The sequence below is a fragment of the Lissotriton vulgaris genome, chromosome 5 (genome assembly GCF_964263255.1).
Source record: "Lissotriton vulgaris chromosome 5, aLisVul1.2, whole genome shotgun sequence".
Lineage (NCBI taxonomy): Eukaryota > Metazoa > Chordata > Amphibia > Caudata > Salamandridae > Lissotriton > Lissotriton vulgaris.
This window is the reverse complement of record NC_141693.1, coordinates 1760803746-1760826681: the sequence shown is the minus strand read 5'-3', so window position 1 is coordinate 1760826681 and position 22936 is coordinate 1760803746. Positions and strand designations below refer to the sequence as shown.

The following is a 22936-nucleotide window of genomic DNA, read 5'->3' as shown; positions in this document are numbered from 1 at the left end:
GCGCTTTCCTGGCTGGCATTAATGCGGCCCTTGGTCACATCACTGGCTACGATTTTTGGCCCCAGGAAAATCTTTGTGAGTCTCTCTAAGCACCACACCTCCTCGCCTGCTCTGAGGCGCTAAATACATTTTGAAGTCGCTGAAATAGGAGGCCGGCCGTGGGAGAGGCTTAACCAGAAAAGGAGGGGCCAGAGAAGGGGAGGCGGGCCTCTTACCTGCTGACAGGCGGTGGTGAGGGCTGGGACGCGTCAGAGCCACGCCTACTTTTCGGTTGCGCAGTCCAGGCGGGGGCCATTGCTTGCGCGCACCCTAAGAGGAACTTTCGTTTCCTAAGGTCTTGTCTTGCGAGGACTCCGTGAAGGTGAACCTGAAAGGCCGAGCCGCAGCCCAGAGTTCCGAGCCCAAAAGTGACGGTAGGTGTTACTCGCTGTCACACGCAGCTGGCCTCGGTAAAATTTCGAAGTCACATGTGACGCATTAATCTCACTTCCCGAAATAAGTGTACACACTAAATCTGACAGATGGCAGTGTCAACGCTCGTTCAAGACAGCAGTGTATGGTCCCCGAGAGAGTAATTTCAGATTACCATTCAAACCAGATATTAATGTTCAGCAGTGTTGAGGTTAGGCTATTTAGCATATAATGGCCTGAGGTAGCAAACATGCTCCACATTTATAGGTTCCCGAACTTGTGACTCCAGGACGTTACTGTAATCTTATCGTATTGACATTTTTTGAGGTACTTGTCTGCAATTTTGTTGAACTTTTTTCTATGCCCAGATATGCTTTTTACTTTAACAAGACTCTTACACAAATGATCAGATTTCGCGGTCATAAAAAAATATATCAACCCTTACCTTACCTAGATCTTTAAAAAGAAAAAACAACCCACTGTAGTTGCATTGTCCACTGCCTCCAAATCAGTCACAATAAGCTCTAAGCCTGGTGCGTCAGAACAAAGAGTCTTTCGTCTTGCTACTGTCATATTTTGGGCATCAGTAGGCGATGGATACAGAGTGTGTTCAGAAGCATCCAGGGCTCCGACAGTTTCTTTTTTAATAACTTTATTGTTTTCCACATTGCAAACACAAACCTAATATATACTGAAACTGAAAGAAAGAAAGACTTTATTGTTTGATTAATTAAAACCTTACAATATATATGCAGTAATTAGAACTTTAGACTCCTGAGGCGAAAAGCCGGGAGTAGGGCATCTCTGTTAACAAATTGTGATTTATTGCTCTAAGCGCTATTTTCTGCTTTTAATTCACCGACCTAGTGTCTTTTGTGTTATTGTGTCTTTTGTGTTATTTTAAAATACATTTGCGCTGCATTTCCTCTTGCATTCTCTGTCCCCCTCGGGACTCGCGCTGCTCCCCCGATTTAGGGCTCCTTGTTGTGGTGGACCTCATCTCCCCGGCGCAGACTCACGGGCGCCATCTTAGGGGAGGGTGAGGTGAGCGGACTAGTGCTTTGGCCGATTAGGGCCAGGCACCATTAAATGAACAACACTTCTCGTCCGCGCAGCGGGCGTGTCGAAGGCGCGCCCGAGGCAAGCCTGTCTGCGCCCGTACGGACCCAGGGCCAGAAACCCTGCCCGATTTAACGGCCCTCTCCATCAGCTATGCGCGTAAGGCCCTTTTACAGCTAAGACCCATAAAAAAATCCTAAATGCCACGCCCTGCACAGTCCAGATGACCTATACACTCCTTACAATCTTTGTAGCCTGTCCCAACAAATGAAAAAGCAGGGGGTACCAACTATGATTCAACTTCGTATGGCCCTACTGAACTGCTGGTCATTACCCAAACATTCTGTGGAGATTAACTGGCTGATCCAGGACAACAATCTAGACATACTGTTCCCAGGGGTGTGGAATTTATTAAAATATCTACTTGTCAATGGGGCAGGTTGCTTCATAAATCTACTTGTCCTGTAACAAAATCCCCTTGTCTCTTTGGTGCCATGCAGTGTGATGACAAAGTATGGCAGCAATCTCATTATATAAGAGCTCTTGTATAGCCTCTAAGATTATGCCAGGGCTCATATCACAAACACAGTATAGCTGCACTTAATGCAAGGACATATACCAAGGGGGCACTTTTGGGACTTTCTTTAATAATTTCGACCCCAAATTTGGTCTGGCGTTAACCATGACCTTTTGTGTTTATTAAAATTCTCTAATCTCTTCTCTTAGTTTTGTTCAGTGACAGTAACTAATGCCAAAACAAGTCACACATTGCCAAAACTAAAAAGCTGACCGACCATTTCAGACCTACTGGCTTTGCCAATGCTTGTTTATTTGTATGGTTCCCATAATCTTATTGAAACTAGTTACACTGATTTCTCAATATGAATATTTTTGGGAAATTCTAGCATGTATCAACACATTTTTCTAAATGATGCAAAGGAACAGTACCTGAAATTTTACAGTAGTTTAGCAAAAACAAATTCCTACTTTCATGTTTTTAGGAACACTTTATATTGAAAGCAAAGAATCATTAATCTTGCTTTCAAGCTTCTGCAAATATTTGCCTCTAATTAGAAAGCATTCCGAGGGCATTATGCATAGCCTCATATTGCTCAAATTTGAAACCGTGTGTACACATTTTTATACTGGAACCACTGTCACTAGTGCAGTCAGAACTTACATTTACTTACATGTTCACCTTAATAATAAAGGATTTCAATTAATGAACCACAAACACAAGTTTGAACAGCATTAACATATGCACACAAATATTAACTTAACTGCAGACAGTGCCCTTCCCTGATCCTTAATGTGATACTGCAAACTGCCAGCCAGAGGGTTTGTGCTGCAGGGGGTTGGGCCTACTTGTCCCAAGGACAAAATACACATTAAAACGTGTTGCCCTTGACCCCAAACAATATGTCCTGGGCGTCGGGCTATAGGAATTCCACATCCCTGCGTTCCTGACGGAGACATGGCTCACACCAAATTCGGAAGTAGATATTGTTAAGGCGCTCCCCCCAGGGTTTCTTATTCAATCTCAGGACAGGCCCATCGGCAGAGGGGGTGGGTTAGCCACACTCTATAGAGATCATCTTACTTGCAGGATGACTGACATTGGCATATCTAACAGCGAGTTCACATTTTGCAATACAAATATCCCCCACCATTTCTATAGCAGGCCTGCTGGTGTACCGCCCACCGGGCTGCCCAAAGCAATTTGTCAGCTCCTTACTGGAAACAGTGACTGTATCCGCCTCCACTGCTTCCAACTTTATAGTCCTGGGGGATATGAACTTACACTTTAATGATCCTCAGGACAAAATAGCGATGGATCTGTTACTTGACCTTAAATCCTATAATTTGAAACTGACTAACACGGAGGCTACACATAACAAGGGTTTCCTTCTGGATCCCATCTCTGCCAACGTTCTGATGCTTAAATCCGACTCTCCAGTTCCCCTCCCATGGACCGACCATTTTCTGGTCCCCTTTTCTTGGCAGGCTGGGAATGATTTTCCCCGAACACCGGCTTTGTATACTTATGATAGAGCCTGGTCCAAGCTACCCCTTGATAACTAGACGTATAAGCTTGAACAGACTGCCCCCTTCATGACCTTGACCCTGTGAGGGCGGACGAAAACATCAGGAGCTGGCTTGATAGCTCACTAGATGTGGTTCTGCCGAAGAAAAGAATTGAGAAAAAGGGTAGAGTGTCCAAATCCTCTTGGTATACCCCGGAACTTAGAGCGCAAAGGAAAGAGTGTAAGAAACTCGAACGTATTTGGAGGAAAGACTGGGCAGACTACAGTAAGGTAGCATGTCATGGGGGCGATCAGAGCCTATAAAGTCTCCCTCAAGAATGCCAAGAGCGCATTTTTTGAAGAGAGAATCAGGATCTCCTCCAATTCATCGAGAGAAACAATCCAGATTATTAAGGAACTATTAAAGATCCCTGACCCCCCGTTGGCCCCGGACATCTCGGGAGCAAAATGTAACCAGCCTGCAGTCTTCTTCGATTCAAAAATTCAAAATATTTTAAAAACTCTGCCGCAATCTGAGGACACTCTAGATCTTGGTAACAAGTGTCAGGGGCTTGGTCCACTGAAGAATATCTTTGTCCCAATTGCAGTAGAAGAGGTGCAAAAAAGCTTAGAAGCTATGAAAAGCGGGTCCCCGAGTGATCCCGCGCCTATGTATATTCTTAAACAGGTTTCTGCTACCATTTCACCTCTTGCTACTGACTTAATTAATGCCTCTCTTTGTCAAGGCATTGTTCCCCCTAGCTGGAAGGGTGCGATTGTAAAAGCCCTTTTAAAAAAGCCCCAGATGGATCCTACAGAACTGTCCAACTTCAGGCCTATTTCACTGTTACTAGGACTTAGTAAAATTGCAGAGAAAATGGTGAACCAGCAATTATCCTTTTTTGTGGAATCCAATGAGTTACTCCGGAGATCGCAGACAGGCTTTCGACCTGGACAGGGAACAGAAACTGCCCTTATAGCAGTTATGGAAGAAGCGAGGTGCATCTTGGATTCGGGAGGATCAGTGGCAGTGATCCTCCTGGATCTAAGTGCAGCCTTCGACACGGCTAACCACTGTATCCTAATTCAGCGCCTATCCAACATCGGAGTCTCAGACACGCATTGGCATGGTTAACTTCCTTCCTTGACAAACGGACTTAGGAAGGAAATGCACATTCCAGTCTGATCCCCCTTCAGTCTGGTGTGCCGCAGGGCTCTTCATTGAGCCCTACTCTATTCAACGTGTACATGTCCCCACTGGAGGAGGTGGTTGCTCCATTTGGGATAAAAATAGTGAGTTATGCTGACGACACACAACTTGTTGTCTCACTTGCCCAATCGGGCCAAAGTTCTGGAAATCTTCATTCATGCCTTGCTGAAATACATATGTGTATGAGTAAGTCCGCACTTAAATTAAATGGCTCAAAAACCGAGCTAATGCTTCTGGGGCATAAGATGACATCATTGCCTGATGCCATCTGGCCGGCCTGTATGGGAGACCCCCCGCTTCCAAAAAATGAAATCAAAAGTTTAGAAGTCTGGATTGATCAGGACCTTTCATTTAAAATTCAAGCCAAGAAAACTGCTGGCATCTGCTTTGGCTTGCTTCGTTCAGCTCGTAAGGTCCTTCCCCTTCTTCCCTCTCCCTCAAAGAAACTTCTGATTCAGGGGCTGATCCTGTCAAGGCTGGATTTCAGCAATGCCCTGTACCTGGGCGCTCCAGAAGCGACTATCAACACGTTACAATACATTCAGAACTCAGCAGCTAGGCTGCTGACAGGCACCTGAACAAGGTCATCAGCGAAACCAGCGCTCAGAATGCTGCACTGGCTGCCTATTCGCGAAAGGATAAAGTTTAAATCCCTTTGCATTGCCCATAAATCGTTACAAGACAAGGGGCCCCCTATTTTGAAGAACCTCGTGCTCCCGTACAAAGCTAACAGGCCCCTTCGCTCAGATCACGACTGCTTAGCTAAAATTTATAGAGCAAAAAGGGCGCGTTCAGGTGGACAACGGTTCTCCGTCAATGCAGCAACCCTGTGGAATTCTCTACCGCTGAAGCTTAGAGCTGAACCAAGCCTTCTTTGATTTCGGAAGCTTCTAAAAACCTTTCTGTTTCCTCAGGGCCCCTAATCTCGCTCTCTGTTCTCAGTAGTCTGGGTTCTATAGCGCGGGGACGCTCCAGGGTAACCATGCGCTCAATAAATCTGCATCCAATCCAATTCTTGATTATAAAATCAATTATAAAATCAGTTCTATCAAAATAATAAACTTCCAGTTTGTTACGCTATTTACATGTTATATACTTCCTAATTACATTCTTTCAATATTTGATGGTCTAACTTAATTCTCAATTGCATTAAAAACCTTACAAACGACGAGCTTAAAATGATATCGTCCGTATGGAGGCATCTTATCAGTGCTTGTCTGCAACTCCTTATTCCGTGAACAATAAAATGTCTCTTTAGAATAAATATTCTTTCAACTTTCAAATCTGGACAAACACAAAGGAGGTGAATAATATTCTCTTCGCCAAGTTTGCATAGGTTACAAGTCATTGGACCCGCTGTTCTCAACTATGGCATTAGATGACATGAGCCCGGAAATGCTCCAAAGCGAGCTTTTATGAAAATTTGTTTAAATTTCACAGACCAAGAAATTTCGACGTACGGCTGCACTTTTACTTTGGTATAGCCATTCAAGAGAGGCCATGCATGTTTTCTTTTTGAGAATGTATCTTTATCTAGGAGTAGTGATAAATGCTTCGTTGTACTATTAATGACTTTTTTTTAAAGAATTCAGAGTAATTGGCATTTCCCAGACTGAGTTTACTGAATATCCCTCTAATGATGTAAATAGATATTTCCACGCCTGGGCTTTCGAGTTTAAGTTTATTTCCTGCCACAATAGTTTGGACATTTGAATTACAGTGTCCATTTTTATCCTTTTTCCACACTTTGATGAATCGTCAAAATCCACAAGAGAAAAACCAATTAGAAGATGCCGAATTATTTAATCCATAATCGCCATATTCAGCTTCCTGTGGGGTGCAGGCATTTGAGTTCCCTTAATACTCACCGCCAGTGGCCACCAAATATAACGAAGAGAGAATGGAAATCCCTCTGATCGCGTGGTCCCACCAGATGGTAAGCACGTTAACGTTGCCCTGTACGGCGACCTGAAGATAGCCGGTACTTCCAAATAAGTAGGCAATGGGGTATCCGATAAAGAGGATGTGAGTCAAAAAGCAGAATCTGACCTCAGGGGAGTGCCCTACATTTTCTGGGTGGTGAACTGCATCTCTTCCGTAGGGAAAAAGGAAAAAGAAGGTGGAAAGGAGTGGAGACCCACCAAATAGAATGGTTCTCACTGGTCATCTCACCATGTACCCAGTGAAAGATACAGAGGGGCAAAGCGTAGAAAGGAAATAGGCTGGCCAATCCAAATGTATTTTTCATGCAAGAACTACCTCAGCCTCTGCTTCCTTCCTGGAAGACTATGTCCAGAGGTTGGGGAACCAGTTGACATGCCAAAATAGTAAGTTATTGACTGATGGCGGACAACACCTAACAGAAGAGATGTAAAGCAGCTTTTCTTCTGGCAAATATGGACTACAAGTACAAAGAGGTGCAGTCACTGCCAGCCTTGCTTGTAAGCAACGCCTGTAATTACAACGTGTGGTTTACGCACCACTTGCAGGTTTTCGAAACACATAAATAAAAGGCATTGTCATTTACAATGCCAATAGCTCAAACTCTCGCAAATGCGAGACCTATTGCATTGTAAATGTTGTTTTTATCTTGCCTGCTGGATGCCAGCTAGATTTATTTTGTTTTCACAGTGTTCTTCTTTGCTGTTTCTAAATCTGATATCAAGGCCCAAATGGTGGATGGAGAAAAGGTCAATAAATTAAGAAAAAAGAACAAAAATTCTCTCAACTAATTCTTTACAAACAATTGTAAGTCTGTCAGGTGCAAATATAATTTGCTTGAAAGAAGTCCTCCTGAAGTTTTACGATTGTGTATTGCCATTTGAAAACATTCAACAATATACTGTTCACCTACAATGTCAAATTAAAAAAATAGTCACTTGCATACTACACCAATAAGACACCATACCAGACCCGACAACACAATAGCAATTTAGATGTGCTGCGCAATCATGTTATTCGCAAACCAACATATCCATGTTCTTTGCTAATTCGCCGCTTAAGAAGATGTCTCCCAAACATCTCTTGCACCTAAAAATTATCTTTTTCTTCTAAACAAATCTGTGCCATCAAATTCTCTTGCTCACCACACCTTCCTATCAGGGGTCACACAAGCTTGATAGATTATATTCTAGTGAATCAGGAGTCTTGGCAGCTGGTCGACTTTGTAATAGAGAAAACCATTGAAAGTGATCATGACTCATGGCTAGCATGTTTAAATGTTCCAGCAAGGATTACATCGAACGCTACTCGCGTCCCTGAGCTGAGGAAAAGTGCACTACAATTAACAGCTATTAGACCTGGAATCTTTTGGTATGTTTCTCCTGTCTTTTTGCTTTTTGACCGCCTGTTTTTGATGGTTATGATTATCATATAGCGCCCAGGTCCCTGCGACTGCATGGGTTCAACCCCCCTTTGTGTAACATGTTTTTGATGGTAAGCTGGACTTTGTTTTTGCTAGTTTAGTGTCTCTGTGCACTTTCTCACTGCTGCTCAGTGTTAAAGTACAGTGCAATATGTGGGCCCAGGGCCTGTAAATCAAATTAATGCTACTATGGGCCTGCAGCACTGGTTGTTCCACCCACACAAGTAGCCTTTCAAAGGTGTCTCAGAACTGTTACTGCAGTGTCTGCACATAGTTTGTATTTGCCATGTCGACTTGGCAAGTGCACCCACTTCCCAGGACTTAACCTTCCCTTTTCTTACTTGTAAGCCACCCCTCCGGTAGCCCCAAGTTAGCTCTGTGGTCCAGGTGCAGTGTTTGTGAAAGGTAGGACATGTGCTAGTTTGATCGACATATCCTGATAGTGAAATACAGCCAAGTTTGTTTTTCACTATTGCATGGCTATCTGTCACATATGTTAACATGAGCGCTGCCTTGCAACATCTTACAAGCGTAACTTTCCATTGGGACAAGATAGAGAAAAGGAGGTTAGGCTTCCTAAACTCAGAATTTAAAAATACATCCTTTAGTGAAGATGATTTATATATTGTGTGTTAGAAAATGGCACTTTTAGAAAGTGGGCATTTCCTTGCTTGACCATCCTGTGTTCCTCTGCCTGTTTGTGTATTCACTGTCTGAGTTGAGAGTGACAGGAACGTGGGATGTGCATTCACACTAGACAGACACAAAGGGGAGGTTGAGGTGGCTCCTGCCTTTCCTGGGCGACTCCTAGCCAGGCTAAAGGAACCTGATTGCATATGGAATAGTGGGAGTAGTTGTCGCTTGCACCTGAATGCACTCTGGCTGCCTCTCACAAAGCTGTTTCCCCCTCTTGGAGTGAACCGGGCCTGAGCCCGGCAGAACTGGTTTATGTATTTCAGAGGAACTTTGTTTGTACCAACTTCAAATGGAATTGGGGTATAAATATTGGGGCCCTGACCCCAGGACTTTAGAACTCTTTGGGAATAAGGAACCTGCCAAGAAGAAGAGCTGGAGAAGCTGCGAGGAGAGACTACCACTTTGCTGTGTGCTTTGCTGTGTTGGCCTGCAGTGGCTGCTTCAGTCTTGTGCAGTGAAAGGATTGAATTGAAACTTCTACTACTCCTTTTATTGAGTATCTCCAAGGGCTTGATATAGAGCTTGCCCCCTGTTCAAGAAGTCTCAGGAACAGCAGAGACTTCGCCTTCCTCTGGGTACCTGCATCTGGAACTGTGTGTTTCAGCTGCCACAGCAGAGAAAAAGCAATCCGACGCCTCTACCGGATCTGTTACCTGAAGGAACCGCAGAGGGCACTGCCGCACTTTGCACTGCAACTCTGGTCTCACCGTCGCCATCTGCCACTGCTTGCGCCGTGACTTGTGGGCACACCACTCCCCACCGCCTCGCTTCACACCGTCACCATGTTCTCAAGAACGGCGCTGCAGCAAATTGACACTGCTGCCTGCTCCGTGGTTTGGGGGCACCACAAGTAAGTTATACGACGCACTGCCCCGTCCCACACCGTCCCACCGGAGCCAGTACCATTGACTCCAGATCATCAACCGACACCGCAGCTCGCACTGAGACCTGTGGCCCGCACACTGCATCGCCCCGTCTTGCACCTCAGCTTTGGGTTTACTGACGACAGCGCTTTAGCACCGATGATACCGCTGCTTACACCATGATTTGCCAGCACCGGCCCACTTTGCACCGTAGCCCCGGTCTTACCGACGCCGCTGGATAACCGTCACCAAGCCGCTGCTTGCATCGCAACCTGAGGATGCCTGCATGTGTTTGACTTCAAGAGCCCGAAGACTCCTGCACCGACCTCTGGAACCGACGCCAGCTCATTGCTAGGTCCCCGATGCCCTGCATTTCTAAAGTTACTGTTTTGCAGGTTTTCCCGACGCTGTAGCTGGTCTGCGACGCCGCGGCTGACAAGCACTTTTAATATTGATTCATTCTGATATGGTGACTTTTTAATTACTTGCTCGGCTCAATATTTTTCGCCCTCTGATCAGCCTTGACAAATGTACTTTTTATGCTTTAGTATTTTAGAGCTGGCTGTCGGCTATGTACCATCCTGTTTTATTGTCATCTTATGTTTTAATCTATTTATTTTTTATGTATATTGTATGGCCTGTCTATGTCAGGCTGACACAGTAGATAAATACATTTGGGGGACTTGCGGTCGGGGGGGTGAATACAGGTTAGTGAACACCACATAACTCAAAGAACGTACAGCAGAATCAATAAATCAATGTCCAGTCAATTACTTATTTTGATAACTCTATACATTTAAAAGCAGGTTAGACATTTGTAGACAACGCATTTTTCCCTTGAGGTTGGGTTCTTTAGTGTTTCACTGGCAAATCCCTGTCCCACCCGCTCCTCGCAATGTGATTAGGTTAATTCCCAATTCACTGGTGGCCGCATCAAAGGAATGCTCACTAGCAGGGAAAATAGTCTAAAGTGCCTTGGCGTTCCAGCCCTCTTGGCATTGAGTCTTATGGGGCCCTATAGGCCTGTTACCAGTCTTACCTACTCCAGCAGAGTAGAAGTGTTCAGCGTCTCAGCAGGTGCCCAGCTCGCGTGCACCTGCAAGACTCCGGTCCTGCTCAGTGAGACCGCTGTAAAAGGGGGGGTGACAGCCCTAGACAAGCGCAACCTCTCCCCTGAGCTTGTGCCGTCATCTATGGCAGCGATTGGAGTTGTTCCCACTCTCCTCGTGCACGTAAGTCCTGTGCTCCCAACAGGGGTTTGGGGATGAAGGGGGTAGGGATAGATTCCAATGTTCCTGATATGGGACCCAGTGATGTGGCGATGCATCCTCACTTAGTCTGCAGGGTCAGGTGTAGTCTGCGATGCTCCTTATGACTGATGGGTCATCATGGCTTCACAGTACTCGTGCTTTGGACCGATCCTCACAGCGTGATTATTTTGGCAGCCCCTCCTGTTATATGGGTGTGACAGGGTGTGCGGACAGGACACGACTAAAACAACCGACTGGTGATCCGCCACCCCCCTCTCACCTTGCCCCTTTTCCCAACAGCTACCAGAATGCACTTGAACAGAGGAACCGGAGTCGGGCTGGCCGGCTGATCTCCACACACACGGCCCCTTTAACTGTCCGGACCGCGAGGAAGAGTCCACTCCCCTCAGCAGCGTCGGAAGGTCAAAAGGAGGAAGTAGGAGAAAGGCGACGGACGGCGTTTCCCGGGAGGAGGTTGGAGTAGGAGTCGGAGTTGGAGAAAGGCAAGACCAGGAGGATACTGAGGAGGAAGAAGAGACTGGGGTCCAGAAGCCAGGAGGCCAACGTTTCCGCTCTTTGCCCCGCCACGTTCCCACGGGAGGAGCGTGGCTTCAAGAGGTACGGGGTCGTGTGGCGGGTTGGGTGGGGCGGAAGAACCAGCCCCGTGCGTAACTTTGTAAAGCCCCTTGTATAGCTTCCCCTTCCTTCCCCTTCACGTGCACTCTTACCTCACGGACTGTATATAGAAACCTGAGCTGCACTGTCACTGGTTCCCCTCACCCCCGGCCCTGACTAAAGCACAGTGGTCATACCAGTCACCTGATCCGATTTTCCTTTCTTTCCTGCACCGGAGCTGAGGAGAGCAGAGGGGAGAGACGTCCCCCTACCGGAGCCCACCAGTACCCGTCTCCCTTCCATGGTAGAATAAAGCAAGCTGGAGCAAGCTACCATTTCCTATGATCCCGCAGCTCATTCGAGGGACCGAGCAGCTACCTTAAGAAAGACTTATATCCCAATAAAACCCTCACTTAAACCCTTACTCAAGGAGCCAGTGTTTCTATTTACTCCTAAACCCCCTGTCAGTCAGAGTATAGTACCGGAAGACCCGGGTACTCCCGGGTGGGATCTCCTCCACCATCCATCCGCAACATAAAGATGGAGGCCCTGATTGAGCACATAATCAAAGGCCAGGAAAAATTGGAGTGGGCCGTAGAAAGCCAACTAACCTCCGCGCAGGCAGATAGAGAACTTTTCACAACTACCATCACGGCCCAGCTTGAAAGCCTTAGGAATGTGCCACCTCCCACCCAGGTCATCCCTGGAGAAGTGCGTCTGCACACCCCCCATCCTACCGGCGTAGCCCTGCAAAAGTATGTGCACGGTGAGGACCCAGACGCTTTTCTCCTGAACTTTGAAAGGGCCGCCCGTGCTATTGGGTGGCCCGAAGAGAAGTGGCCGTTCTTTCTGGCTCCGCTCCTTATCGGAGAAGCCCAATTGGCATATCAGGCCGCTAATCCTCTAGGGAACACAACCTATGCTATCATTAAGGGGGTTATCCTAGACCATCTTTGACTGGATCAAGAGGCCTACCGCGTACACCTTCAGAAGGAAAGAGGGGTTACAGGTGAGAACCCGAAGACCCTATTCTTCAGACTACGGATGGCCGCGGATAAGTGGCTACGACCTGATCTCTGCAGCAAGGAAGAGATCCTGAATAAAGTGTATTTAGAGCAATTCATGGAAGCTCTGCCATATGCCACCCAACGCTGGCTGTGCCAACATGCGGGGCTTAATATAGAACAAGCCATAGAAATGGCATTTCACTATGCTCTGGCTCAGCACAAGACCAGCCCTTGGGAACATGAAAAGGCCCACAAAACCATACCTCCCCTAAAAGTTGAAAAGAAACCCAAAGCAGGAAACGAGGTTCCCAAACTATTTCGACCGACAGGAATGATGTCCCCCATCACCAAAGGACCTCAGTGCTTCGAGTGTGGGGAGTGGGGCCACGTAGCGAGAATGTGCCCCCGAAAAAGAGCCTATGGAGGTCGGCTATCTCCCGAAAACGATGATGTACTCCGCGGAAATGGGCAGCACATTCTATGTGAGTATGAGGATGAATGGTTTTAGGGTAAGGGCTTTACTGGATTCAGGGTGCCGACAGTCGGTGATCCAGGCGCGCTTTGTCAGTCCCGACCAGATTACCCCCCAGACTCCTGTATATATCCGCTGCGTACATGGGGATGTGAAGCCCTACCCTGTAGCGTCATTACCATAGTCCTACCAGATAGAGAACCCTGTATGGTCCGGGTGGGGGTGGTGGATTCACTGCCAGAGGACATGATTCTGGGGACGGACAATCCCAAATTCCTTTCCCTCTTTAGGGAGACCCTGTCCAAACCTGTACAGGGAGGGTCCCTGCCCACATATCTATCCCCGGAACCCTGGGTGATTGATAGGAGCTTTCGCTTTGCTCAGGGGGAAGATAGGACCCTATTCAATGCATGGGAAAGCGACCATGCCTCAGATGGGGTCAACCCCCAGACGTACCCCCGGTTCCTGGTTAAGAACGAATTGCTATACCGCCAGGCCCGGCACGATGGAGGACTACAATTGTTGGTGCCCCGCTCCTTCCGGGAGCAAGTACTCTTCTTTGCTCATGCCCATTTGACAGCAGGCCATGCAGGCAAAGAAAAAACCACGGAAAGTATCATTCTGCATTTTTTCTGGCCTGGGATATATCTGGATGATCAGGATTCTGTGCCAAATGTGAGGTATGCCAAAGAACAAACACCCATCGACCCAGTGCTGCGCCCCTACAAAGGATGCCCATCATAGGAGTCCCCTTCGAAAGGGTCGGCATGGATATAATAGGACCACTGCCGAAGACGGGGCGAGGACACCTGTACGCCCACGTGATCGTCGACTACGCCACCCGGTTTGTGGAGGCCTTTCCTTTATGGACCACCACAACTTCTGCAATCGCCGAGAAGTTTGTAGAACTGTTCTCCCGCGTGGGGTTTCCCAAAGAGGTGCTTACGGACCAGGGGACCCCCTTCACCTCCATGCTAATGAAGGAAGTATGTACCACTCTAGACATCAGGCATCTGAAGACCTCTGTGTACCACCCCCAGACAGATGGCCTCGTTGAAAGGTACAGCCAGACTCTCAAGACAACCCTAAAAAAGATGCTGAGCGCCGAGGACCCACCTGGGACCGTGTTATATCCTGCTCTTCCTCTCTCTTTGTCCCTCCTTAGTGTTAGTGTCTGCTTGTCTGTCATGTCTCTGTGATGTCATCCATGATTCTACCTGTTGCTATTCAAGGGATTTATCAGTTACCTGGAGGCTGAGCAGGAAGTTATCTGCTCCCGGTGGGGTTTCTTACCATATTTCATTCCTACTTGAATGCTGTACCTGACTATCTAATCCCATGAATAAATATACTACTTGAACATTACAACTAGGACCCATCATCTTTATTTTACTGAATGCAACACTGGCGACGAGGTAAAAAAAGGACCCATTTAAAAGAAAAGGAACTTCAGTGAATTTAAAGAGCTCATCATTGCAACCAAAGACAAGAAGAGAAACGTTTAAAAATACTTTCCTGCGTCTGGGTGCCCCACCGGTGTCTGGTTCCAACGGACAGTCTCAACCCAGAGCATTGGAATAACCTTTGCTGAAGTAATACTACTACTAAATCATGTGGCACTAGAGCAAACTTAAAGGACTCCCTGTTTTCATCCAGTGAGTCCGCGTTTTACGTGATTAACGTTGCTGCTGCTGTCTGTACTAGGTGTGCCTGTGCTACCTTTGCAACCTCCTGTTTAAATCTGGCCCCCTTGTCTAGGCCCCCCCCGACCCAAAACCCGAGGTTAAGAGCTTAGGCGTCTGGCTCGAAAAAGACCTATCGTTTGCAACACAGGCAAAAAGAGTAGCCGGGACATGCTTCGGGCTCCTCAAATCAATCCGAAAGATCCTGCCCCTACTCCCCCCCCCCCCCCCCCCCCTTCCGCAAAAAAATTACTGATCCAAGGCCTAATACTCTCCAGGATCGACCACAGCAATTCCATCTATCTGGGCGCTCCTGAGGCCACCCTGAACCGGCTACAGAGGATCCAAAACGCGGCTGCCCGGATCGTCACCAACACTCCTGCCAGAGCCTCAGCCAAACCGGCTTTGAGGCTCCTCCACTGGCTCCCGGTCAGGGAACGAGTGCAATTCAAAGCCCTTTGCCTGGCCCACAAATCGCTGCAAAACAAAGGACCTCCGATCCTAGCTAAATTCATCAAACCTTACAAAGCCCCAAGATCTCTTCGTTCCGATCAGGAACACTTCATCACCATCCCCAGAGTCAAGAAGGCCCGCACTGGTGGAAGACGCTTCTCTGTTCATACAGCACGTCTCTGGAACGCCCTACCTCGCGAGATTAGAACAGAACCCAACTATCTACGTTTCAGGAAGCGGCTGAAAACCCTCCTATTTCCATAATTCCTTACCACACCTCCATTCCCCGCACTAACCTCAGGTTTACTGTTCCTAGCGCTGGGATACTCACGGGTGACTACGCGCTCTATAAAAATGTATTAATAATAATAATAAATGTAAGTGTGCCTGTGCTATTTCTGTAATCTGCTGTTTAAAAGATTGCCAGCTTACTTTGTGACTTCAGTTTATTGCCTGCGCAACTTGTGCCAACCTGCTGTTTTAAAGGTCTCCTGTTTACAAAAGCGCTATTAACTGGTACCGTTACAACCTGCAATTAAAATTAAAGTCTGCCTGCATCAATCTGTGTGAACTTCATGTTTCGGTACCTTGGAGGTTGTGCACTGGCAGTTTGAGTGAAGAGACGGCTATTCTACTTTGTTATTTGGCTTGCTGTGTGGCCTACGCTGAGACCTGATGCCTATTTCTTGCCAACTGTTTTTTTCAAAATTTAAAAATAAAGATGTGGCTCGAGCTCCAGGGCACACTCGCCTTACTTATAGCGTTGCGTGGAGGTAGAGTGCTTATGTTACGTCTTTCTCTCCTTGTTCCTCCATGACTTCTGTTCAGCTGCCTATCAACGCCTGCATGCTTCTGCGTGCCTTGAGCCACCAAGCTTGGCGTCAAGAAATGTACCGCTGCCTTTCTTCTTCTGCCATCTTCTGTTTCATCTTATTTTTTTTCTTCAATTAAAGGAGGGAGGTGTATTGTATCCTGCTCTTCCTCCCTTTTTTTCCCTCCTTAGTGTTATTGTCTGCTTGTCTATGTCCTGTCTCTGTGATGTCATCCATGATTCTACCTGTTGCTATTCAAGGGATTTATCAGTTACCTGGAGGCTGAGCAGGAAGTTATCTGCTCCCGGTGGGGTTTCTTACCATATTTCATTCCTACTTGAATGCTGTACCTGACTATCTAATCCCAAGAATAAATATACTTCTTGAACATTACAACTAGGACCCATCATCTTTATTTTACTGAATACAACAGACCGGCTTCTGCCACTCGCCCTGTATGTCATAAGGGCCCAGAAGCAGAGTAGCCTGGGATGTTCGTCCTTCGAACTATTATACGGAAGACTTCCCAGGTCCCTCCTAGAGATGACGAAGGACATGTGGGAAAACGAAGAGTCCCAAGAACAGAAGAGCATGCTGGAATATACCACTCAGCTAAGAACCAAACTGGGGAAGCTACGAGAACTAGCACACTCCACTCTGGAACAACAACAAGAGAGATATAAAAAGACTTATGATAAGGGGAAGAGGCTGAGAAGAATCGGCGTAGGGAAGTGAGCTCTGGTGCTGCTGCCATCCATAAGCAACAAAACCAAAAACGAGTGGCAACGCCCTTTTCAGGTTATTGACGCCATCGGTCAGACCACCTATAGATTACGCCTGTCGTCCACGAAATCACAAATATACCATATTAATATGTTGAAAGAATGGTTGGGGCCCTTTACCACTGGCCGGTCATTTTGTCACCCCATCAACATCCCCCAGCTCCTCAACCTTGGATCAGTTGGTAGTAAACCAGGGGTTGACATCCCAGGAGAAAACAGAGTTGGCAAGCGTCCTGGAGCCCTTCTCCGACGTGTTTTAGGACATACCTGGGAGAACTAGCCTAGTCGAACACCAGCATCGAAACCCTCCCGGGGAAAGTGGTAAAACAACGACCCTACAGGATACCAGCGGCCCGAAGAGAAGCAGTGAGGAGGGAGGTCCAAGACATGCCTCAGTTCGGGGTAATCCGACCCTCCCAGAGCATCTGGTCGTCCCCAATCGGTATGATACCCAAGCCAGACTGCTCCAAACGCTTCTGTATGGACTGCAGGGCCCTGAACGCCATGTCACACTTTGATACCTACCCTATCCCTCGTGTGGATGAGTTGATCGAAAAAATAGGTGACGCCAGATACATCACCACCATAGACCTCACAAAGGGGTATTGGCAGGTGCCTCTTCGTGAGGAGGACAGGAAGAAAACTGCCTTCGTTACGGATGACGGTCTGTATGAATTCACGGTCCTCCCCTTTGGACTCCATGGGGCCCCGGCAACTTTTCAACGCCTTATGAACCAGGTGTTACAACCATACGTCTCGTTCAGCTCGGCATACCTGGACGATATCGTCATTTATAGCTCAGACTGGGACGATCATCTGCGCCTTCTGCAAGTCATACTCACCGCTCTACGAAGAGCGGGTCTACACATCAATGCAAAAAAATCCAATGCAGCATTCAACAGCGTGAACTACCTGGGATACGTCTTGGGGGAGGGCACCATAGCTCCCCAAAGCGAGAAAATCCGAACGATTGCTAAGGTTCCCTTTCCTACTAACAAAAGAGATCTAAGGGCCTTCCTAGGACTGGTAGGATACTACCGCAAGTTCATACCATGCTTTGCCGAGGTAGCTGCACCCCTAACTAACCTTCTCAGAAAGGACACCAAGCTCCGAGAATATTCTCACCCCTCCCAAGACTCCCTGAGTGCTTTTCAGCTCTTAAAAAGTACGATGACCACAGCCCCAGTCCTGGTGTCCCCCGACTATACCAAGCCCTTTGTATTAGCCCCAGACTCCTCTAATGTGGGGATTGGCGCAGTGTTGTCCCAGGTAAACGAGGAAGGGATAGAACACCCAGTATTGTATGTGAGTAGAAAGCTCTTTCCCAGGGAGTGTCTATATTCCACCATTGAGAGAGAGGCCCTGGCCATCAAGTGGGCGATAGAGAAATTGCTGTACTACCTTGAGGGAAACCCATTCATCCTTCATACGGACCATGCCCCCCTGAAGTGAATACACCAGAATAGCAGCCAAAACCCCCGAGTGTTACGGTGGTTCCTGTCTTTACAACCCTACTCATTTTCGGCGAACCATCGTAAGGGCAAAGATAACGGTAATGCAGACTTCCTTTTCTGCGTGTTTCCTCTCCCTGAGCGGGAGAAGCCAGGGGGGGAGGTATGTGACAGGGTGTGCGGACAGGACACAACTACAACAACGGACTGGTGGTCCGCCACCCCCCTCTCACCTTGCCCCTTTTCTTAACAGCTACCAGAATGCACTTGGACAGAGGAACCGGAGTCGGGCTGGCCGGCTGATCTCCACACACACGGCCCCTTTAACTGACCGGACTGCGAGGAAGAGTCCACGCCCCTCAGCAGCATCGGAACGTCAAAAGGAGGAAGTAGGAGAAAGGCGAGGGACGGCGTTTCCCAGGAGGAGGTTGGAGCAGGAGTCGGAGTCGGAGTTGGAGAAAGGCGAGACCAGGAGGATACTGAGGAGGAAGAAGAGACTGGGGTCCAGAAGCCATGAGGCCAACGTTTCCGCTCTTCGCCCCGCCACGTTCCCACGGGAGGAGCGTGGCTTCAAGAGGTACGGGGTCGTGTGGCGGGTTGGGTGGGGCGGAAGAACCAGCCCCGTGTGTAACTTTGTAAAGCTTCCCCTTCCTTCCCCTTCACGTGCACTCTTACCTCACGGACTGTATATAGAAACCTGAGCTGCACTATCACTGGTTCCCCTCACCCCCGGCCCTGACTAAAGCACAGTGGTCATACCAGTCACCTGATCTGATTTTCCTTTCTTTCCTGCACCGGAGCTGAGGAGAGCAGAGGGGAGAGACGTCCCCCTACCGAGCCCACCAGTACCCGTCGCCCTCCCTGGGAGAATAAAGCAAGCTACCATTCCCTATGATCCCGCAGCTCATTCCAGGGAGCGAGCAGCTACCTTAAGAAATACTTCTATCCCAATAAAACCCTCACTTAAACACTTACTCAAGGAGCCAGTGTTTCTATTTACTCCTAAACCCCCTGTCAGTCAGAGTATAGTACCGGAAGACCTGGGTACCCCGGCCCCCTTGGGACAATGGGGTTGCTGCACCTTTGCTGTGCGGGGAGGAATGGTGCCTGGGTGGCAGTCTGCACCGGGGCACTCCCTTCTGGACACAGTCGCTGCTACAATCCCACACAGGCTTTGACTCTCGTAATCTCCACTGTGACCCACTCCTGGCATACAGGGGTCACCTACTTGAATCTGTACTTAGGCAATGACCCGATCTGTGCAGTAGCAGTCTCCTCTCACCTTGCACTAGGAGTCCAATCAACAGAACTCCCCACTGGACCTCACTTCCTTCAACGCTCTCCTCGTCCTCACAGAGTAGACAGGTCTTGGAAAGCAGGCAGGCGCTAGTGCTCCAGGCTCCAGAGTAGGTGGTCTTGGCTTTCCTGGGTGATGTCCCCTCACCTAGCAGTGAGACTAGCAGGCCTTGGCCTCCAGTCCAGGTTAATGGCAGAAGCCTTGAAGAGCTCCCCTTCCTCACATAGCCCAGCTGATGTGTCCAGACCCCATCCTCATGAAGGCTCACTGAATCAAAGAGCACACTTTTTTAAAGTGTATAAGGGGGAAGTCTCTCTCTGCCTCCTCCAGTATGTACCATCCTGCTCACAGGAATGTACCAACACTATCTATCTGGGGGATTCTTCTACCTCCTCATAGCTTCACATTGCAGGCCTGGGCTTCTGAAAGTGGAAGCCAGGAATCACCATGTAATGTATTATTACAGGCACATCTGCACTCAGTGTATGTACACAACACACGCGCTGTCCAACACTGTTACCTCCATGTATTGTGCCACTCCAGGCACACATACATTCACTGTGTGTGCATTGCTCAGCACTGTAGCCTTTCTGCATTGTGCCACTTGGAGGCACAGATACAGCCAGCACACACATTGAGCATTAATGTGCTGCATAACACTTCACCCTTCTTCTACTGTACTCCTCGCATGTCAAATACACCCAGCACAGGCCCTTACCATGCATGCACTGCCTTGTACTACATCACTTATGTACTTTACTCCTCACAAGTACACATAGACCCAGTACACGCAATCACCATGCATTCGCTGTCTAGCACTACATCTCTCATGTACTTCCTCCTCACAGGTACACATACTTCAAGTATATGCATTCACCATTCATGCACTGCACAGGGCTCCTCTATCCTTGTATCGTATCCTCCGCGGCAACCATTCAATCACTGCAGAGTCACCTCTCCTGCACTGCACAGCACTTCACATCTAACTGATAAAGGCCAAGGGTGAGTTAAGCACACAGCAGCAGAACTTTAAAAAGGTGTGCCTCACAACAGTAACATAAGTTAACAAGCATTTGCAATGCAATATGTCTCGCATTATTAAAGTTTGAGCTATTGGTGTTGCATTATTTAGCAATGCCAATAGCTCAAACTTTAATAATGCGAGACCTATTGCATTGCAAATGCTTGTTTATTTCACACTGTGTAATTCTGTTTTGCCAGTGCACAATAAAAGAGAAGCATTTATAAAATGCTGCAATTACTGCAAAAATCTGAATGTTTAAGTGAAAGCTGGCATTTTGGACGCATGCATGAGTACGTCCAAATCCGGCCAATTGCAATGAGGCTCTACTTATGGGGTGTCCGTCTTAAATCTATGAGACCCAAATCCATGCAAGATTTTCAGCATAACACCAACTATGTAAATGGGTTCCATCCAGATTCATTATACGTAAATTTATTGTATGGGGCTATCCCTGTAGTATTGCCTTGATCCGGCCCTTTTGGGCCTATGTAGGACATTTCTGCTCTAACTGTATTCTGTGACATATGTGGTTTTGAGCATCCATTTATTAATGTTAAAAAAAGGGTATGTTTAACATAATTTTTCGCGAAAGTCATGATTTTCAGGAAAACGCATCAAAGTCGAATTCTTTACAAGTTGTAACATTTTCTATAAAACGTTCATGAAGGTTGCAGAAGAAAAAAAAATCTTGGCAGCATGAAACGCACCCAATTTATATGCTTTAGGCACAGTAACTCACCTTCTTGGTGCAAACTGATGGACAGTACAATGCTGCAGGTCCAAAGTGCGAAAGCTCAAAAGATGGCGAGAGACAGTAGGTTTGTTGAACCTACTAGAGTTTGCATCTGGTGCCTAGTCCAGCATATAGGTCTCTGTATGCCAGGGACCAGCTGCCTGTATGCCAGTACCCTGTATTTCCCCACATGGCTCCCTCTGTGCCAGCACCAGGTCCTCTATGGCACTACCCACAGTGTACGAGCATTGCGCCCTATATGCCAGAGCCATGCATTCTAACATTAGCCCAGTCACCAGTTTCCCTCCATTCCCATGCTCCCACCAACCAAAACTAGGGCTAGTGTTTAGCCAGAGCTATTGCCAATGTTTGTAAGGTATGTTGTAGAGCAATGTATCTGTTGTGTTCAATACTGTAAAGTCTGTGCACTTTACATGAGCACTAGTTACGTTACACAAGGACACTTTAAAGTTAGTTAGAGGGCAGCATCGGTGTACTTCCTCAGCAGAATCAAACCCTGCAACACTCCTTGAAATAAAACAATAATTGGCTTTCAATTAACTTATGCTGTAGCTGCTCAAATAATATCTTCAAGCTGTTGTAGCCTTACTGGGTAGAGGGCTAGGCTGTGCTGTGCTATAAATGGCGCATACTCATCCAGCGACCGTTTCGGCCCTTCAGCATTGTCAGAAACAAAGCTTCTCCTATCTATGGCTACGTAAAGAGAATTGGTACATCATGACTAATTAGTCAGGAGTGAAGGGTCGAAGCCCCAATCTCAGGTCTTAAAGCTTGGTATATTAGGTTGGTAGATAGCTTAGTTATTTCAGTACCTGTTCTAGATATCTTTGTAAGTTCTCAATTAAACAGTTTCAGGTCCTTGAAAGGCCCAGAGATCTGGATATGCCGTCACACCACAACAGTGATTCCCCGTAGAGCTGTGCCCTGAGGGCTGATGTGACATTGCCTATATGTAGCCTACCGCACCTCACAAACCCCAATACACAGACAGGCTTTCCGTCCCCATAATAAGACATTCTGCCAGACCAGAGGACAGTTTCTTCCCGCTGTTTACAGGTACTAGTGGTTGTGGCAACATACTAACAGAATAGACTTTAACTTTACCTATTGGGACAGATATGAAACTACTCTATCCACGTTTAACAGTGTTTGGTGGCATATATTATGTCGGATGTTCCATATAAAGTAAATAGAATATTGTTATGTGAATGTAGATCTGACAGGAATAAAGTCTTTGGACCTACTAATGCTCGGGCATCGGTTCCGTCAGGTGTGCTCACCTTCTCTGTTTGGAGGGAGAGGATTTTGCCAGCTTCAAATGTCCCAACAACTCAGGGGTGCTCTGTGCCAGCCACAGGTGTTCTTTCACAGGATCTTTTAGGAGGAAGGATTTTTGTGTGCCCGGAGTGCCCCCGCCTCCTAGAAGGATTGTGTCCGCCTCAGGTGTCGCAGACTCCCGTGCTCAGGATATAACAGCCTGCCCCTTACTCAGAGTACACCTGAGTACAGCTGAAGTAGCACAAACAAACACTCCTGCTTAAAGGGCCAACCCCACATTCCGACACCGACAACTTCCTGCACAGCGCGCCTGCTGACACTATCAGGCACAGCCTGCAGCTTAATTATTTTAAGATTTTGTTTCACATGACGTGACCCATAGTTGCTTTTTATGAAGTGTGTGCAGGAATGCCAACTGTTAGCTCATCAATA

General features: G+C 47.4%; 1 protein-coding gene across 7 annotated transcripts in view; it reads left to right on the top strand.

Moving 5' to 3' along the window:
- Nucleotides 1-247: 247 nt before the first annotated feature.
- The window catches only part of TMEM106A (transmembrane protein 106A), a 358070-nt gene continuing 335381 nt past the window's right edge, over nucleotides 248-22936 (top strand). The window contains exons 1-2 of one of the 7 annotated variants that reach the window (XM_086924024.1): nucleotides 263-413; nucleotides 7336-7452. The gene's annotated coding sequence lies outside the window, so the exon portion shown is untranslated. Of the gene's footprint in view, nucleotides 414-7335; nucleotides 7453-18709; nucleotides 18729-22936 lie in introns of those variants that run through there. The other 6 variants (XM_086924025.1, XM_086924021.1, XM_086924022.1 and 3 more) reach the window with 6 other exon arrangements.